We start from the raw sequence: 9,833 nt of genomic DNA on the forward strand, positions 1-9,833 counted from the left end.
ACAATTCTACAGTTTAACTTAATTTTTAACAAATTGTTACTAATTTATATATCAAAGTTATGTTATTTAGAGTGTATGAAGGCGTATAAAGTTAATATTTGCACTTATCAGCGCAACTAACAATTATATTTTACACACAAAAGATAATGTTTACAGTTAAATTACTTGAATCAGAGAATAATATTTTACAGTAATTGATTCATTCAGCACTAGTCAGTACTTTTATGCATCAGAAAGTTTTCTTAATTTTCTATTATGCATGCTATTTTGTGCTATTCTTAAAATGTATTTCTAAGGCAAACTGGTTTAAGTTTCTGCTTATAATGGAAAGTTGACATAGTTTTCGCACAATGCTTTGTACATTTGTTATATTCACTACTTACAATTCAAATATTATGCTTATTTAATGTATAACTAACTAACTCTCTAGCCTTCTTAAACCCGAAGGTTCATGGCTGCAGCAACACATGCCTCTCATCTGTTCCTGTCCTAAGCAAGATCTATATACTCCTTTCCATCCCTACCAATTTCCTTTAGGTCCATCTCTACATTATCCCTACATTTTGTTTTGGTCTTCCTATTGGTCTTTTACCATCAGGTTTCCCAACAAGAATCCTGTATATTTTTTTCCTCTCCCATTTGTACCACATGATCTACACATCTAAGTCTTCTTGATTTAATCATTCTAATAATATCTGGACATGAATACAAATTATGTACTTCCAAATTATGTAACCTTCTCCACTCATCTGTCTCCTCATCTGTTTTAGGTCCAAATATTTTCCTAAGGATTTTATTTTCAAATACTCTCAATTTAATTTTCCTTTTTCAATGTAAGGGACCAAGTTTATTTACTGTATTTAACTTTTATTTTTTGTAATTAACAAAAATTAAAAGCTTATACTGTAGTTATTATATCTTTTTCTATCAGCTTATTTTGAAATTAATATTATTAGGTATAGTCTTTGATTTATAACTATATTGCTTTTTTTATCAATTTATCTAAGAGTACACGCAGACAAACACATGTGTACACACGTTTATGTAAATAGATATGCCTTTTTTCAATATTTTAGTATGAAGATTGCACTTTAGTTATTTAAGCAAGGGTAGGAAAGGTAGGATTTCTGAGAATTTGTTGCAGGATTTTGTTGTCCAAGTATAGATGAGAACTGAGCTGGGAGACTGTTTTGAACCTTTTCATGGTAGTTTGCATGTGAACTGTATGCAAATTGAGCACTATTGACTGTGCATGCTTCTAAGTTTTGCTGTTATTTTACATCAAGTCTGTGAGACTGTAGTCAGTTTTCCCTTTTCAAGTAGTTTTTATTGATTGTATTTGTATATGGTTTTGGGACTTAGCAGTTTTATGTTATGAGTCAGTTTGTTGTAGAATATTTTTACATGATTGTTTTGAGATATTGAGTGTCTGCTGTTTTACTTGTAATTATTTTCCTTCTTGTGTTGTGTATTTGACTATATTTTGTCCAAGTTCGTAGTATTTAGAATAATTGTTATTGACTTGTAGATGTAGGGAGTAATAATCCTTTGCAAGATGCCCTATACTTTAGTCTGAATATTATTCTTAGTGTTCACTTTTGAAGCCTTAGTATTCTGGTAGTATTATTAATGTAGAGGTAAATTAGGCTGAAACGTAGGCATTTTTTCTGATAAATTATACTCACTTAGTTGTTTCAGCAGGTAGAAGTTGCATGATGGTTTACTGCTGATGATGTTAATTTGCTCTTCTTATGTACTAAGTATGATGTAGCTTACTTGAGTAACTGGAATTTTCTACTTATAAAAGGGTTGCTTGTCTATTTTATTCCTATGTTGTTGAGTTTGTCCATAAGCAAGCCATGTTTTTACTCTATCCTATGCCTTGGAAGAATCTAGATATATTGTGTTTGCAGTTTTATGTTTCTCTAAGGTTTCAGCTATGTAGTTTCTTAAACTGTGCTATGGGTGTGACTATTGATTTCTCTTTCTGGATGCCATGTTGGTTTCTGTGTATTCCTCTTGCTGCTTGAATTTGACTTAGGTTGTTTGCTTTTTTTCTTAGATCTTTATTTGTTCATTATTTTTTATTTTTTATTGTTAACAACAAATGAATTAACTCTAGTATAAAAACTTCTACAAACAAAAATGTACTATTATAACTTTTAATTTTAGAAAATTGTATTTTTAAAACTTTAAATTTGAAAAATTGATTTTTAATTACCTTAATTTTACATTAACTAACAAATTTTACATTAACAACAAAATAATTTGCCCTAGTATAAAAACTTCTACTAACAAAAATATAGTATTATAACTTTTAATTTTAGAAAATTGTATTTTTAAAACTTTAACTTTGAAAAATTGAATTTTAACACACTTTGACTTTAACAATGTACTTTGAATTTTTTTATGTAAAAGAAAATTTAAAAAATAAAAAATACTGAACAAATAAAGATCTAAGAAAAAAAGCAAACAACCTAAGTCAAATTCAAGCAGCAAGAGGAATACACAGAAACCAACATGGCATCCAGAAAGAGAAATCAATAGTCACACCCATAGCACAGTTTAAGAAACTACATAGCTGAAACCTTAGAGAAACATAAAACTGCAAACACAATATATCTAGATTCTTCCAAGGCAAGAGTAAAAACATGGCTTGCTTATGGACAAACTCAACAACATAGGAATAAAATAGACAAGCAACCCTTTTATAAGTAGAAAATTCCAGTTACTCAAGTAAGCTACATCATACGTAGTACATAAGAAGAGCAAATTAACATCATCAGCAGTAAACCATCATGCAACTTCTACCTGCTGAAACAACTAAGTGAGTATAATTTATCAGAAAAAATGCCTACGTTTCAGCCTAATTTACCTCTACATTAATAATACTACCAGAATACTAAGGCTTCAAAAGTGAACACTAAGAATAATATTCAGACTAAAGTATAGGGCATCTTGCAAAGGATTATTACTCCCTACATCTACAAGTCAATAACAATTATTCTAAATACTACGAACTTGGACAAAATATAGTCAAATACACAACACAAGAAGGAAAATAATTACAAGTAAAACAGCAGACACTCAATATCTCAAAACAATCATGTAAAAATATTCTACAACAAACTGACTCATAACATAAAACTGCTAAGTCCCAAAACCATATACAAATACAATCAATAAAAACTACTTGAAAAGGGAAAACTGACTACAGTCTCACAGACTTGATGTAAAATAACAGCAAAACTTAGAAGCATGCACAGTCAATAGTGCTCAATTTGCATACAGTTCACATGCAAACTACCATGAAAAGGTTCAAAACAGTCTCCCAGCTCAGTTCTCATCTATACTTGGACAACAAAATCCTGCAACAAATTCTCAGAAATCCTACCTTTCCTACCCTTGCTTAAATAACTAAAGTGCAATCTTCATACTAAAATATTGAAAAAAGGCATATCTATTTACATAAACGTGTGTACACATGTGTTTGTCTGCGTGTACTCTTAGATAAATTGATAAAAAAAGCAATATAGTTATAAATCAAAGACTATACCTAATAATATTAATTTCAAAATAAGCTGATAGAAAAAGATATAATAACTACAGTATAAGCTTTTAATTTTTGTTAATTACAAAAAATAAAAGTTAAATACAGTAAATAAACTTGGTCCCTTACATTGAAAAAGGAACATAAATTGAGAGTATTTGAAAATAAAATCCTTAGGAAAATATTTGGACCTAAAACAGATGAGGAGACAGATGAGTGGAGAAGGTTACATAATTTGGAAGTACATAATTTGTATTCATGTCCAGATATTATTAGAATGATTAAATCAAGAAGACTTAGATGTGTAGATCATGTGGTACAAATGGGAGAGGAAAAAAATATACAGGATTCTTGTTGGGAAACCTGATGGTAAAAGACCAATAGGAAGACCAAAACAAAATGTAGGGATAATGTAGAGATGGACCTAAAGGAAATTGGTAGGGATGGAAAGGAGTATATAGATCTTGCTTAGGACAGGAACAGATGAGAGGCATGTGTTGCTGCAGCCATGAACCTTCGGGTTTAAGAAGGCTAGGGAGTTAGTTAGTTATACATTAAATAAGCATAATATTTGAATTGTAAGTAGTGAATATAACAAATGTACAAAGCATTGTGCGAAAACTATGTCAACTTTCCATTATAAGCAGAAACTTAAACCAGTTTGCCTTAGAAATACATTTTAAGAATAGCACAAAATAGCATGCATAATAGAAAATTAAGAAAACTTTCTGATGCATAAAAGTACTGACTAGTGCTGAATGAATCAATTACTGTAAAATATTATTCTCTGATTCAAGTAATTTAACTGTAAACATTATCTTTTGTGTGTAAAATATAATTGTTAGTTGCGCTGATAAGTGCAAATATTAACTTTATACGCCTTCATACACTCTAAATAACATAACTTTGATATATAAATTAGTAACAATTTGTTAAAAATTAAGTTAAACTGTAGAATTGTTTTCTTAAATAAATATAAAGTAGTAAAAATACTAAACAAATAATTCCTTATTTTCCTATTTAAAGGATGCCAAACAGTGTAAACCAGTTGTTAGTAGCTAAATAACATAAAATTTGAAGGCAGTAACAATATTTTTTAAAAAATACTGTTTTTACCTAACTTTGTGAATTAAATACTAGTACATTTTGTCAAATTATAAATAAAATATACCTATTTCTTTGGTATTTGTACTAAAGTGAAGAAAATGTTACTAAAACTTGGCTAGTACAGTAAATCTGAGAGTTTTAGCTTTATTTGTCCGTAACTGGATATAATTGTAACTTGTTAATCTCGTCAAACACAATCTTTGCCTCAATTTTGGAAGCTAGCTGAACTTTAGCGTTTCGAATTACATATAGTGAAGGCCTCTATAGTGGAAAAATACACCCAGTCTGTAAAAATTTGGAAATGTTGTCTCCTTCTCTGTTGAACCAGACCAAAAGAGTTCTCAAATGTTTCAATATATTTCTTAACATAACTAACTTTTCAAAAAAAGAATACCTTGTGCCCAGATAGCTTAGTTGGTATAGCGTTAGGCTTTTAACCTATCTGTCCAGGGTTCGAGTCCCTGTCTGGGCGATTACAATTTTTAAATTTTGTCTTCGGATCTTGCGCAGAATGGATATAAAATATGTTTACAGTCTAACAGATTATTATTTATCTTAAAATTTTGCAAATAAGCTTTTAAGTTTCTCAAATATCAGCATCTTTAGCTAACAGTACAGCATAACCATTATTATTATGATAGAAAAGTTCTGGTGGTAGAACCTACACCTACTGTAATATCTCTGTGGTATTAACTTACATGCAGCCCATAACTTTTGGGACTGTTTCTCCTCCGTTACATTTCCTCGCCATTTACCCTTAGCGTCGCGATTAGCCTCAGAAGCAAAAAAAAGCGAAATCTTATATTTGTTTTTTTTATATCTCTGAAACCACCTATACTATAGAACTACATTTAATGAATTTTGCAGTCCTCCTGTTTGATCTGTCAATAAAAATATACTTACATAGAAAAATCTGTTTTTCAGATACTTTAATCGGGTAATCTGCTTTTGCGTACTTCCTCAGAAATATACACAATCATAGTTCTTTATAAATTTAGCACCTGATATAGAATAAATCGAAGTCTAGTTAGAGTTGGCCTGTAAGTACTTCTGGTACATGTAGTTACTTGAAAAAGCAAATATTGGTTGTGTAAAAAATAGCCTCCTTGTGAAACAGTAAAAATCAACCTCATTTCCTCGTAATATTAGCTGTAAATGCTTCTTGCAGATTAACAAAGCTCTGGCGTCTGGTCCTACGTCACCTACCATCCTTTGTAAGGTTCGTGTTGTCCTATAAATTGTCGATATACATACTAAGTCCCTAGTTACAGCCTAAGCTTTTAGTTTCAATCTGAGGATTTCAGTGTTCAGATAGTGATTGTAGCCTCGTATAATAAACCAAATGGAAATAACCCAAGTGTTGATGCACCCAAAACACCAGTAATACTTCAAAAATACCTTGAAAAAGGCTATAAGGCTAAATTATTCTTCTAGCATAGAAAAAAAGTTTAGCAAGTGGACCTATGGTCCATATAGTCAGTCGTCTGTGAACTTCGTCTTGTCCTGTGAATTGAGAATATATTGATAAATGGTTATATATATATTTTTTAAAAAAAACAATGTTGGTAAACGTCCAGTTATGGACCCCTCGGTAAAGGGATTTCAGTCTTTATAGACACACAATAATTTTCGTTACACTAAAAATTTGGCCTCGTATAAAAGTAAATAGTCGAAATGATAAACATTTCGTGTACTTTATCCAGTAAGGCTTAGCTAGAAATACAATAACAGCGTTACAGACATAAAAATTAAGCAAGCTTTGATATTCTAGTAGCACATAATAAATATAAAATATCCTTTAAAATACTCTGACAAATAGTTGTGGGTTATCTGAAATGAAAATTTTCAAGCCCTCTCTCCTGCATAAATAGGCTCTAGAATTCACTAAGCCTCAAAATAATATTGGGTACATAAAATAAAAAGCAGATGGAGAGTGATGCTGATCACATCATCTCCAAACAGCAAAAACAAAAGTATATGGATGGAGCCCTTCCTGATATATTTAGAAAACTTTACCTAGTATAAAAGTAACAAAATACTCAGCAAACTCTAAAATAAACAAACTTTCCTACGTAGCAGGCGTAACCTGACCTAAATAAATACATATAGAAATACAGAACCAAAAATAGCATAGTGGAAATCAGTAAACCCTAATAATAATAATAATAATAATAATAATAATATATTCTGTGGCTTACATTTTAGCTAAAAGTACTTTTTCTTTAGTGTTTTTGAAAAAAAAATTAAATAAATACTAAACTCTAAATTAAAAATTTGTAAATGTATATATGATACGAAACAAAATAAATACAAATTAATACATACCCTGCAAAAAATCAGTAAAAAAGTTGAAAACATCTCTTTGTGCATCCAAAATATAATAACAAATCCTTCCTGACTGGATTAAATTGTGTTATTTGAGTAATAAAAATCCTAAACTTGTAAAATAAAAGGGTAGAACTTGTCAAAACATACTTTTGCATCCAAAATATAATTCAAAACACATCTAAATTGTGTTATTTGAGTGGAAAGAAACCTAAACTTGGAAAAAATCTCTCTCTCTCTCTCTCTCTCTCTCTCTTTCTCTCTCTCTCTCTCTCTCTGTGTGTGTGTGTGTGTGTGTGTGTGTGTGTGTGTGTGTGTGTGTGTGTGTGTGTGTGTGTGTGTGTGTGTGTGTGTGTGTGTTTTTGAGAGTCCAAAATGTAATAAAAAACACGTTCAAATCGTGTCATTTGAGTAAATATTAGGCTAAACTTGTAAAATAAACAGATAAAAGTTGAGAACACACACTTTGTGTGTCGAAAATGTAACTAAAAATCTTTCCTGAACAGATAGAATTGTGTTATTTGAGTAATAATAAGCCTAAACTTGTGAAATAAACAGATAGAAGTTGAGAACACACACTTTGTGTGTCGAAAATGCGACTAAAAGTCTTTCCTGAACAGATTGAATTGTATTATTTTGGTAATAATAAGCCTAAACTTGTGAAATAAACAGATAGAAGTTGAGATCACACACTCTGTGTGTCGAAAATGCGACTAAAAGTCTTTCCTGAACAGAATGAATTGTATTATTTTGGTAATAATAAGCCTAAACTTGTGAAATAAACAGATAGAAGTTGAGAACACACACTTTGTGTGTCGAAAATGTAACTTAAAAGTCTTTCCTGAACAGATAGAATTGTGTTATTTTGATAAAAAATAAGCCTAAACTTGTAAATAATAAATTAAAAGTTGAAAAAATCTCTTTGTAAATACAAAATTTAATAAAAAATGTTGCCTGATTAGTACAAATAGTGTTATTTTGGTAAAAAATTAATATAAAGTTGTAAAATAATAAGTTAAACGTAGAAAAAAATGTCTTTGTGAGTCCAAAATTTAATAAAAAATGTTGCCTGATTAGTACAAATAGTGTTATTTTGGTAAAAAATTAATATAAAGTTGTAAAATAATAAGTTAAACGTAGAAAAAAAAATGTCTGTGAGTCCAAAATTTAATAAAAAATGTTGCTTGAATAGTACAAATAGTGTTATTTTGGTAAAAAATTAATATAAAGTTGTAAAATAATAAGTTAAACGTATAAAAAATGTCTTTGTGAATCCAAAATTAATGAAAAAATGTTGCCTGAATAGTATAAATAGTGTTATTTTGGTAAAAAATTAACATAAAGTTGTAAAATAATAAGTTAAAAGTTGAAAAAAATGTCTTTGTGAATCCAAAATTTAATGAAAAAATGTTGCCTGAATAGTACAAATAGTGTTATTTTGGTAAAAAATTAACATAAAATTGTAAAATAATAAGTTAAAAGTTGAAAAAATCTCTTTGCGAGTCCAACATTTAATAAAAAATGTTGCCTGAATATTACAAACAGTGTTAGTTTTGTAAAAATAAGGATAAGCTGTGAAAATGTTTGACATAAAGTCAAAGTTTGGTAAAAAATAAACTCAAAATTAAGTTAAATAGCACACAGTAACATACATTTACTACCTAAATCAATAATCAAAGGGTCCTAGGTTCGTTACCCCGTGATAAAAGAAAATGGTGAAAACTGTAGGCCCCGTCCCTAATAGCTCTCCCTTCTTCATAGTACAGATAAAAAAACCTGCGCTAAAGCGTCCTGTGCCTTGAAGGCAAACCTGAGCGGAATATTAATTGGCGGCGGAAACCGCATAGCTTCAGAGATTTGACCCTTGCTGCGTATTTCCAGACATCCTTTGTTGTCTGGTTGAATCCCTCCCCTGCCCTACAGCATTGCATAGCTTTCCCCTGTTCTTGCGTACTGGTTAACCTTGAAAAAACCGGTTCTGAAAATCTACCGACGCGTTCTCTGATTGGTCAATCGGGTTCCTTCTTTGTCCTGACGTTGTGACGTCATTTGACCTTGACCGCACATCTCCCAAATTCCTTTCTCGTCTACCCTCAGCGCGGAGCGCGGAGTTCACCGTCTTCTGTCTAGCGTGTTGCACCACCGTGTTTCATACCATAATAACATACATTATTACATAGTACTAATTAATAACGTTACATATCGCGGGTTCGAGTACCGGGACCGTCCCCAATCGTAATTGAACCTGTACCTACAGCCATTACCACCGTTCATAGCGGTACATAAACCATAGAAAACTTATTTTCAATATTATAAACATTAATTATTATCGATTGATACATTACATACTTTGCAGTAATGAATATAAAACCATATGCATAGCGTTTAGTACCTCTAATTACCTTCTATATACATATTTTTCATAAAATAAATAATTATATATTCATAAAAAGTTATAAACATGCAAATACATAAATGTAAAGTATTCTAATGATATGCTAATTTATTCATATTATGCAAATTAGTTCTTAATTATATGCAAATTAATTAACACCCATGCACTAATTGTCCTTGGCGCGGATACCATCTACTCCTCTAGTTTCCAGTATGCAAGATTTTTCCGCACAAAGGAATCTAACGAGAATCCAACAACACCATTGTGTTGTGTTATGCAAGAAAAATCGAATTAATTAAATAATAATGGTTACATTTTATCTACACTTTGATGAATTGTGTAAAAATTTGTAATACATTTTTTTTTTTGTACTTGCTAAAACATGGGTCCCTTAGTCCACAACGGACTCTATTTCCTTCAAAGGGGAGACTCTTGCATCACTACAGACAATGTTTG

The sequence above is a fragment of the Lepisma saccharinum genome, chromosome 6, assembly GCF_977018435.1.
Source record: "Lepisma saccharinum chromosome 6, izLepSacc3.1, whole genome shotgun sequence".
NCBI classification, from domain to species: domain Eukaryota; kingdom Metazoa; phylum Arthropoda; class Insecta; order Zygentoma; family Lepismatidae; genus Lepisma; species Lepisma saccharinum.